This window comes from Palaemon carinicauda, chromosome 6 (genome assembly GCF_036898095.1).
Source record: "Palaemon carinicauda isolate YSFRI2023 chromosome 6, ASM3689809v2, whole genome shotgun sequence".
NCBI lineage: Eukaryota > Metazoa > Arthropoda > Malacostraca > Decapoda > Palaemonidae > Palaemon > Palaemon carinicauda.
This window is the reverse complement of record NC_090730.1, coordinates 92,868,296-92,878,295: the sequence shown is the minus strand read 5'-3', so window position 1 is coordinate 92,878,295 and position 10,000 is coordinate 92,868,296.

The following is a 10,000-nucleotide window of genomic DNA, read 5'->3' as shown; positions in this document are numbered from 1 at the left end:
AGGGGAAGGCATCAGAAGTGTACAACCCTATTATTCCTCAGTTAGTCCCCCCGGTTTGGGTTGCTAGCCTTAGCCCATTCACCTAAATGTAGATGGGTGAACATATAATCAATATGCTTGGGTCGAACTCGGTCCTTGAAATATGCGTCTTAATAATGCTGGGTGATAGGATGACGTTCTTTATTAGGAATGAACTGAATTTAACTCGGCGTTCAAGCAGTTGATGCTTCTGTCGAAAGCATATGTGAATACATATGGGTGTTTAATATGCTATGTATATCTTTATACTTACTTGCATATGCACAGATATGAATGTTTATGTTTTATGTATTATTGTGTGAATACATATGAATATGTATAATTACAATTTAGCGTATGGGTATAATATGAATTTATGGTTATCAGTCCGAGTTATCAACTTCTCAGTTCATTCTTTTCAACAATAATAATTTCTCTGTATATTTTGCAAATTATAAAAGATTTCTGTTATTCAATACAAACCAGGTCCCATTTTTACATATTCTTAGTCATAATTATATAGATTACACTCTGCAAATATCTGCTTGTATCTGATTGGGATGCCATGGTAAAATCATGTTTTGTCTTGGTAAAGTCAGCTCAGGAAGATACTTGTAGTAGATGAAGACCAACTGCATTAGTACTTATAATAACTATCCACAAGCTATAGGTTAGATTTTTATTCAACAAGTTCAGAAAGTCAATCATGAAAATCAATTATTTGAAATTCTCTAACAAAAGTTCTTTTAGATATACGACCTAAATAATTCACGAGTAATAGTGACAAGACTCGAGGAGCTAACAGAGTTGTACAAAAAAAAAAAAAATGTCCAAAATTAAATCATAAGGATAGGTTACGAAAATATAATTTAATTGTAAAAAATATAAAATATTACAATTCTTATAAATTTATCACTTAGTACTAGTAAAACGGTATTAAGCAGTATTTTTATTTAAGAGATAAATAATCAAATAATTTACATCTCAATCCACAATTACCTTTACTAAATCCTGAGAAATAAAAAAGTACAATGTTCTAATAAAATTATCAAAAGACTCATATGTGCTGCTAGGTAGTAGGTTGCCCAGGGCACCAGCCACCCGTTGAGATACTACCACTAGAGAGTTATGGGGCCCTTTGACTGGCCAGACAGTACTACATTTGAACATTCTCTCTGATTACATTTTTTTTTCCATTTGCCTACACAAACACCGAATAGTCTGGCATATTCTTTACAGATTCTCTTCTGTCCTCATACACCTGACAACACAGTTACCAAACAATTCTTCTTCACCCGAGGGGTAAACTATTACACTGTAACTGTTCAGTGGCTATTTTCCCCTTGGTAAGGGTAAAAGAGACTCTTTAGCTATGGTAAGCAACTCTTCTAGGTGAAGGACACTCCAAAATCAAACCATTGTTCTCTGGTCTTGGGTAGTGTCATAGCCTCTGTACCATGGCCCTTTGCTGTTCTCTTGCTTGAGGGTACACTCAGGCACACTAATTTCCCTTCCTCTTGTTTTGCTAAAGTGTATTTTGGTGTTGTTGCTGTTCTTAAGATATTTTATTTTTCCTAGTTTCCTTTCCTCACTGGGCTATTTACCCTGTTGGGGCCCCTGGGCTTATAGCATCCTGCTTTTCCAACTAGGGTTGTAGCTTAGCAAGTAATAATCATAATAATATAATAATGTGTAAAACAGGGATCTGAATTATACAGTTGGGTTCTATCAAATACTTCAATAACACTTCAGTTAACAATACCTAATTAAGTTAAAATTTAGGCTATTGAGTAGTTAAACAGATTAACTGCACAGCGATTATACAGGAATTATACAATTCTTAACACTTCATTTCCTAAGAACAGTTCAACAAAACAAGTTATAATACCATAGCGATCGAAGAGAACAGAGATATCAAAGCCTAAAGGAAATTTAACTTTTATCTGCTTTTCAGTGAAAGGTTGTAGCTAAACTTCCGGCAGGATATGTCCTCTGTAATCCAAAACAAACCGTTATATACCCAACCCGAGGTATGCATTACAGCTCATTGTCACACGGTACAAAAAACCTCGATCCCAAAATGCAATAAGGATTATTATAATAAAACTGTTTTATTTTACATAATTTCGTAGGATGTTACTAGAATTATTCCTATTCATATGATATAAACACTTTCACAAAGAAATCCATTTTTACTTAGTTATAAATTATCTCCTGAATCGCTCCTCATTATAGATGAGGTCACATCCACTCTAACTTCCGCTATTAGCAAACTTGCTCAATTCTATGGGTGTCGACTTTTCTAGATTTCATAGACCGCATTAGATTTTTCCCGCTCCATATTAAACGTACGTTCTGTGACGGTGCCGAGAGAGGGTTGTGAACTCAAAGGCAGGAAGAAATCAACTGAGTTGTTTATTAAGGAACACTCTCGTTTATATACAAAACCTCAAGGCAACAGGACATAACCTGTTCGAGAGACAGACAATGTTACAGAGCAAAACCAGAGACATGATCATTCAGGTTCTTTTTAGTGCGAGGGAAGAGCGCAGATACAAGCATAATATATACAAAATAATTATGTACAATTGTGTGACACACGGTTGGTACATGGCTCCCCCCCCCCCCCCCCTAAAAATGACATACTGTACATGTTAAATAGGGCGCCCTGATCTAGAGAGGCGAACTGTAGGCGGGTCATCTGGCAGAAGATAAGCAGGTTTTAGACGATCAATGGAGACCCAGTCTTCTTTGCCCCGAATGTTTAGGAGGAATGCTTTCGGACTGCGTCGGATCACAAGGATAGGGCCCGTGTAAGGGGGCGTTAGTGGTGGCTTGCTGGTGTCGTTGCGCAGGAAGACGTGCGTTGCAGAGTGCAAGTCCGTTGGTAAGTGATGCTTCGCTGGGGGCTTGTAAGTCTGGCGGCACGGAGTAAATTTTCCCACGACGTGACGTATGCGCTGGAGATCGTCGGAGGAGGTTGTAGAAGGAAAAAATTCGGCAGGGACGACCAACGGGTCGCCATAGACCTTTTCAACTGCCGAGTCGTCGAGGGCGTCTTTAGGAGTGGTCCTTAGTCCAAGGAGGACCCAGGGAAGCTGAGTAAACCAGTTGCAATCCTTGCAGCGGGACATCAAAGCTGCTTTGAGGGTGCGATGAAAACATTCAACCATTCCATTGGCAGCGGGGTTGTAGGCCGTTGTCTGATGTAGGGTGATGCCCAGGAGATTCGCTAATGACGTCCACAATTGAGAGGTGAAAGTGGTTCCCCTGTCAGAAGTAATATGCTCAGGGATAGCGAATCTTGAAATCCATCCAGAGAGTAAGGCAGATGTACATGAGGCGGACGTTGCAGTTTCCATAGGAATGGCTTCAGGACAACGAGTGGAGCGGTCGATGACGGTAAACAGGTAACGATGTCCTTGTGATGTGGGTAGGGGGCCTACAACATCGACGTGAATGTGTGCGAAACGACGCTGAGGTTGAGGAAAGGTGCCCACTCCTGAATCCGTGTGTCGATGTACTTTGGAAGTTTGGCAAGAAGTACAGGCGCGGACCCAATCCTTAGCATCCTTAGAAATGCCGTGCCAAATGAACTTTGCCTTCAGCAGCTGTGCAGTAGAATGGCACGAGGGATGTGAAAGGCCGTGAATGAAATCAAACACCTGTCGGCGCATGGGAGCAGGAATCCAAGGTCGCGGTCTACCAGTACTGACGTCACAGAGGAGGGTGGTGTTGGAGTCTTCGAGGGGAAAGTCTTCCCAACGGAGGGACGTGCAGGATGTCCTACAAGCTTGATACTCTGGATCCTGTCGTTGGGCTTCAGCCAGGGTGTTGTAATCCAATCCCAGTTGAACGGCAGCCAACGTGTTTCTTGACAGGGCATCGGCAACGGGATTCATTTTCCCAGGGACGTATTGGAGGGTGCAATTGTATTCAGCCACGGTGGAGAGATGTCGGCGTTGACGGGCGGACCAGGCGTCAGACTGTCGAGTGAAGGCGTGCACCAGAGGCATGTGGTCTGTGCGAATGACGAAGGGCGTACCTTCTAAGAAATGGCGAAAGTGACGGATAGCCAAGTGCACCACCAGCAATTCTCGATCGAAGGTAGAATAACCTGATTCTGCCTTGGACAGTTTTCTGCTGAAGAAGGCCAATGGGCGGGGCGAACCTTTGACCACCTGCTCGAGTACTGCACCAATAGCGACGTCGCTGGCATCGGTGGAGAGAAGGAGAGGGGCCTGTGGGATAGGAAAAGTGAGAGCCGCAGCAGTTGATAGGGCCTTCTTTGCATTGCAATAGGCTGCTTCTTGAAGGGGACCCCACTTCAGGTCCTTCGGCTTGCCCTTGAGGGAGGCGTAGGGGGGAGCAAGAGTGGTGGCAATGGCTGGCATAACGGTGATAATAGTTGATCATGCCCAAGAATTCCTGCAGAGCTTTGACGGTCGAGGGCACGGGGAAGTTCTGAACGGCTGCTACCTTCTCAGGGAGGGGGTGGACTCCTTCAGGAGTGATGCGGTGCCCTAAGAACGACACTTCGTTGGCGCCAAAGGTACACTTGTCGTACCGGACTACAAGGCCGTTTTGTTGCAGGCGGTCGAGCACGATGCGCAGGTGACGGAGGTGTTCCTCTTTTGAGGAGGAGAACACAAGTATGTCGTCCACATAACATACACAGAAAGGGAGGTCCCCTAAGATGCCATCCATGAGACGTTGAAACGTGGCCCCAGCATTACGAAGGCCAAAACAGGATTAATTGAAGGTGTATGTACCAAACGGAGTGGTGATGGCAGTCTTGGGGATGTCGTCTGGGTTCATAGGCACCTGATAATACCCCTTCAGTAGATCGAGCGTAGAGAAAACCTTTGTTTGTGCAGGTAGGAGGTCACGTCGGCAATGTTTGGGAGGGGGTAGTGATCCGGTTCTGTTTGCATGTTCAGGCGCCTGTAATCCCCGCACGGACAGAGAAAGCCGTCTTTCTTCAGAACGATGTGTAAGGGTGACGACCATGGGCAGGAGGCCTTTTGGCAAAGGCCCATTTCCTCCATTTCGGCGAACGTCTGTTTGTCGGCTGCCAATCGTTCCGGTGCCAGACGTCTGAATTTTGCGAAGACTGGGGGTCCCGTCGTCTTGATATGGTGATAAATACCGTGCTTGGCAGGAACCGTGGGCATTTGGCGAAGTTCTGGACGGAAAACTTCCGGGTACGACGTGAGGAGGTGGGCGTAGGCATCCGTGGGTGCGCTAATGTGGAGAGCGAGGTTATAGGGGGCGGGTTGAAGAGGTGTCGACAAGTACGAGTCTGCGTTGACCAATCGTTGGTGGGCGACATCGACCAGAAGGTGGAAATGAGAGAGGAAATTCGCACCGAGGATTGGCATGGTGACGTCAGCAACGAGAAACTTCCAATTGAATTTACCGTTTCCGAACGATAATGTGAGGTTCTCGTAACCGTAGGTGGGTATCGCAGATCCGTTGGCAGCTACCAAGCGGACGTCGGCAGATGTAGACAGACTACGTCGTGTCTTGAAGAGTTTCCTTGGCAAAAGAGAACGACAAGCACCCGTGTCTACCAAAAAACGCACGCCCGTTTCTGCATCATGTAAAAAGAAAAGATTAGAAACACGGGAGTCCACCGGCACGAGCGATGGCCTACTTACACGTTTTTTGGCCACTGACAATCCTCCGCACATTTCTTCGCAGTTGGCCCGAATCTGAAGTGGTAGTAGCAAAACTGCAGCGGATGGGAGGTAGTAAGTGGCTGTAGAAGTCGTTTGTTGGGGCGCGAGCGATTGGTGGGTGGTGGGTGGCTTTGTCTCTGCTTCGGCACGTCACGGTGTGGGCGTGTATGTCCTACGGTATTCATGTCAGCTTCAGTTGACGTTGAATAGGCATCCCCTTCGTCAGGGGTGGAGGCGTTGATGGAGGTCTTGAAGTGGCTGTCCATAAGGGCGTCGGCTTTGGTCATCAAGTCCTTTATGGGTAAACTATCGACATCGGGTATGGCAGCGCGTATAGGTCAGGGTAAACGGCGTATCCAAAGGGCACGAAGTAGGTTCACCTCACGAGGAGAGCCGTCTGCGGCAGGTTGAAGGCGAGCGATACTGGTCATTTCCCTGAGGGCAAGCGAAGCCCTTTGGTCCCCCAACGGTTATTGCGAGAGCTGAAATAGCTTTGCTACACGGGCGGCTGGCGACGGCGAGTACTGCTGCAGAAGGTATGTTTTGAGGGTGTCATACGCGATTGGCGTGTCTCCTTGTTCACAAAGCCAGTCGGATATTTCCGGGAAGGTGTCCTCGGGTATCGCCGCGAGAACATAATCTGCTTTGGTGGTTGAGCGAGTCACGCCGTTGATGCGAAACTGGACTTCTGCGCGCTGAAACCAAGCAAATGCCTCTCCGCTGGCGAACGGTGAAAGTTTCAATGGGGCGGCCGCAGCGCCAACTGCTGTAGTAGAGTCCGTCATAGTACCAACGATGGAGGGGCAAGGGAGGGGGGGGGGGGGGTGGAAGGCAGTGGGAGCGAGTCGACTTCCGGGGTCACCAATGTGACGGTGCCGAGAGAGGGTTGTGAACTCAAAGGCAGGAAGCAATCAACTGAGTTGTTTATTAAGGAACACTCTCCTTTATATACAAAACCTCAAGGCAACAGGACATAACCTGTTCGAGAGACAGACAATGTTACAGAGCAAAACCGGAGACATGATCATTCAGGTTCTTTTTAGTGCGAGGGAAGAGCGCAGATACAAGCATAATATATACAAAATAATTATGTACAATTGTGTAACACACGGTTGATACAGTTCCATTAGATTTTTATGCGTTACAGTAGATTCATCAAAAATCACCCTTCATTTACGTACTTAATTAATATGAATATGTGACCCTTAGCAATAATAATAATGATAATAATAATAACAATAATAATAATAATAATAATAATAATAATACTATAATTATTTTAAGCTCTAAGACATATACTGTACTTCATAATCCCAATTTCGTAATATTATTTATAACACTGTTTTCATCAGTTCAATTGTCTTTTTCATTTTTATTCATTCAATGATATTTGACAAAAATGTGTAGGTCAGAATTCGTTCTTGAATGAAAACCAAATTTAACGCCTGGTGCCGTTTTGGGTCCATGACGCTGAGGAACCTTTTTTTGTGCTAATTGGCTAGTTTGACTCTAACTAACATATATGCATCCTTCTTTGCAAATCCTTTTGTAAAGTAAATTCAGCAGTCATGCATATTTTACGTTCTTGGAAAATGACTATTGATAGATATTCTGGCTAAAAGTTTAGATACTCTTATTACCTACTGTACCATGTTAAGCTTCGACTTTGACATTATTATTCTCTGATTGATTTTTTGTCTCTTGTTTGTTGGTAGATAAAATTATCTTTGAAATTTTGAAATTGCTTAATTGTAGCCCAAATATTGAGATGAAATTATTGAAAAAATAGCCATGGTGATGACTAGACTTTCTGAGACTTTTTTAACAGGCTATGTAAGTAAATATTTTATAGTTGTCTTCTTATTTCTGTTCAATTTTGTCGCGTAAAGTATCTGAAATAAAGATTTAACTATGTTTTATCACACTATCATTTAAATGGACTTTCATTGTGTTCTTTTGTTACAATAAATTCAGTGTAATTACCGTATTTTTCATGACATTCATCAAAGTTTCCTTCTTTTACGCTGTTATGATTCGCGTTATCACTAAATATACACGAAGGATTGTTTTTTGTCGTAATGCGTGTTTGTTATTCATCATTCAAAAATTCTTACTGTTAGGATTTTTTTAAGAAATTTTAAATTTTTTTTATCTAGTTGTGATAATGCATAGTTCTCGTAAACGAAAGTTAGTGCACATACAAATGTATTTTCATTTCACAATCCCCCGTGATATTTTAATCAGAAGTCGGTTATAAAAGGTCATAATATGAAAAATAAAATCATAATGAATTAGCGGAAATAAGAGAACAGTAAATGCAAATTTTCCCTCTCATAATTATAATCATGTATCCAAACTGTGACAGGTCGGTATATTTAACTGTGTGAGTTTCTCATGTCTTCATATATGTGCATTGTTGTGTCCCCACCCAACCCCTTTTTCTGATCTCTCCGTGCCAGTGCCAAGTTAGATCTTCAAAATACTTGCGCCACTCACATATTGTAACGATTCAGTTGGTATCCTACTCATTTCTTTTTGACTTATGGCCTCTTGCACTTGAAAACCTTGCTTTCAGAGTGTACCATTATTTAGTTGTTAAGTAAATATAGAGAAATAATTAGGTCTTTCTTTCTTTGATAAATATAAACACCTGTTATTATTTGGTGTATTTCGTATTGTTTGTGACTAAAAGCAGTCACTTGGATTAAAAAAATGCAGACATGAAAAAAAATATAAGTTAAATTTCTTACCTATCGTCTCATTAACAGACCTTCAAGAACATGAATGGGTAAACCCTCTATGCATTGCTATGCCTGAGTGTAGTGCCTTTGATTAGATTTTTCTTTCAATAAGAAATGCTATTTCCTAGATCATAATTTTTGAATGTCATTAACCTATTGAGAATTGTTAACTTGCAATTTTTTTGTCAAACAAATATGCTCTTGAAAGCTCATGTAAGTTTAAGCATTTAATTACAAAAGACTAGATTTCTGCAGAGAGTTCTTTTAACTGCGAATGCTTCAGGAAGTAAGCTGACGCACGTATTGCTTTATGGTACTTGAAGATGCAGTTATTTATCTTATTTGCCCGTTTTTCTGGTAACGAGGATCTCTCTCTCTCTCTCTCTCTCTCTCTCTCTCTCTCTCTCTCTCTCTCTCTCTCTCTCTCTCTCTCTCTCTCTCGTATTATACTGAATTGAAGTTTTTATGAAAAGTTATATCCTAGAAACCCAATATTTCTATTAAGATGCTATTTATTCACTTTCAGTTTTTATATTCGAACTATTGCTGCAATTCTTTGGATAATGGTGAGTGTGCTCTTCCTAAAGACAGCTCATACACAAGCATAACGTATGCAGTTTATGAAACACATTGACCACTTTACACCCTGGACTAAGATTTTGTTTATCAGATAAAGTTTTCTTGAAGATTTTGTGTGGTTACTTCATTTGCCTGTTAAGTGGTAGTGCACTGCAATTTCTCAGGGATTTTCTGGGAATATTCTAGTGATTATATGTTGTAACTGCTGAATGATTGATTCTCTTTATTCAATGTTGTAGACTGTAATTACTTGAAAATTTCGCCTATCTAATCACCTTATCTCTAAAAATATAATTGATTGAAGGGCATTTTCTTTTAGTGATTATAAATTCATTCATAAAAGAATCCCTGAATTCTATACGTCTTCCTTATTTTATCATATATGTAGAATTCCCTAAAGATTTTCATTATTCATTACATCTTCCTATTGCTTAGAGACCCCGTTTATTAAATTTATTTTCTTATAATGTATATTAATTGGGATTGTTTAAAGATTGAGATTCCTTTCAAATTAGTGAACATATATGGTTCTTGTTCAAAGATTCTCTTTATTCAAGTTATTTTTTTTCTTTTAGTGATTATATGCTGTTCTTTCTTAAAGTTCAAGTTTATTGATGATTATAGACTACCTTAGCAGGAAATTTATACTTGATCCCTTGATATGGTTATAGTTACTCTAATTAATAAATATCTAAATATTTTGTTTATTCAATGTTTCCTCTCATTATGGGAACCTATTGGATATTCATTCTCTTTATTCAGTTAATTTACCATAAGTGATTATGTATTATAATTAATTCAATATTTTCTTTTGTCTAATGGAATGTGTGGTTTAGAGCCATTTTCAACTCTTCTTTAATCTTATTTTTTTTTTATTCTGTAAGACTAAGTCATCAAAACCTATTTTACGAGTATTAATAAAAAAATCCTTCAGAATTTATACTGTATATTATTCCTTATGAAATTTTATACCCATAAAAT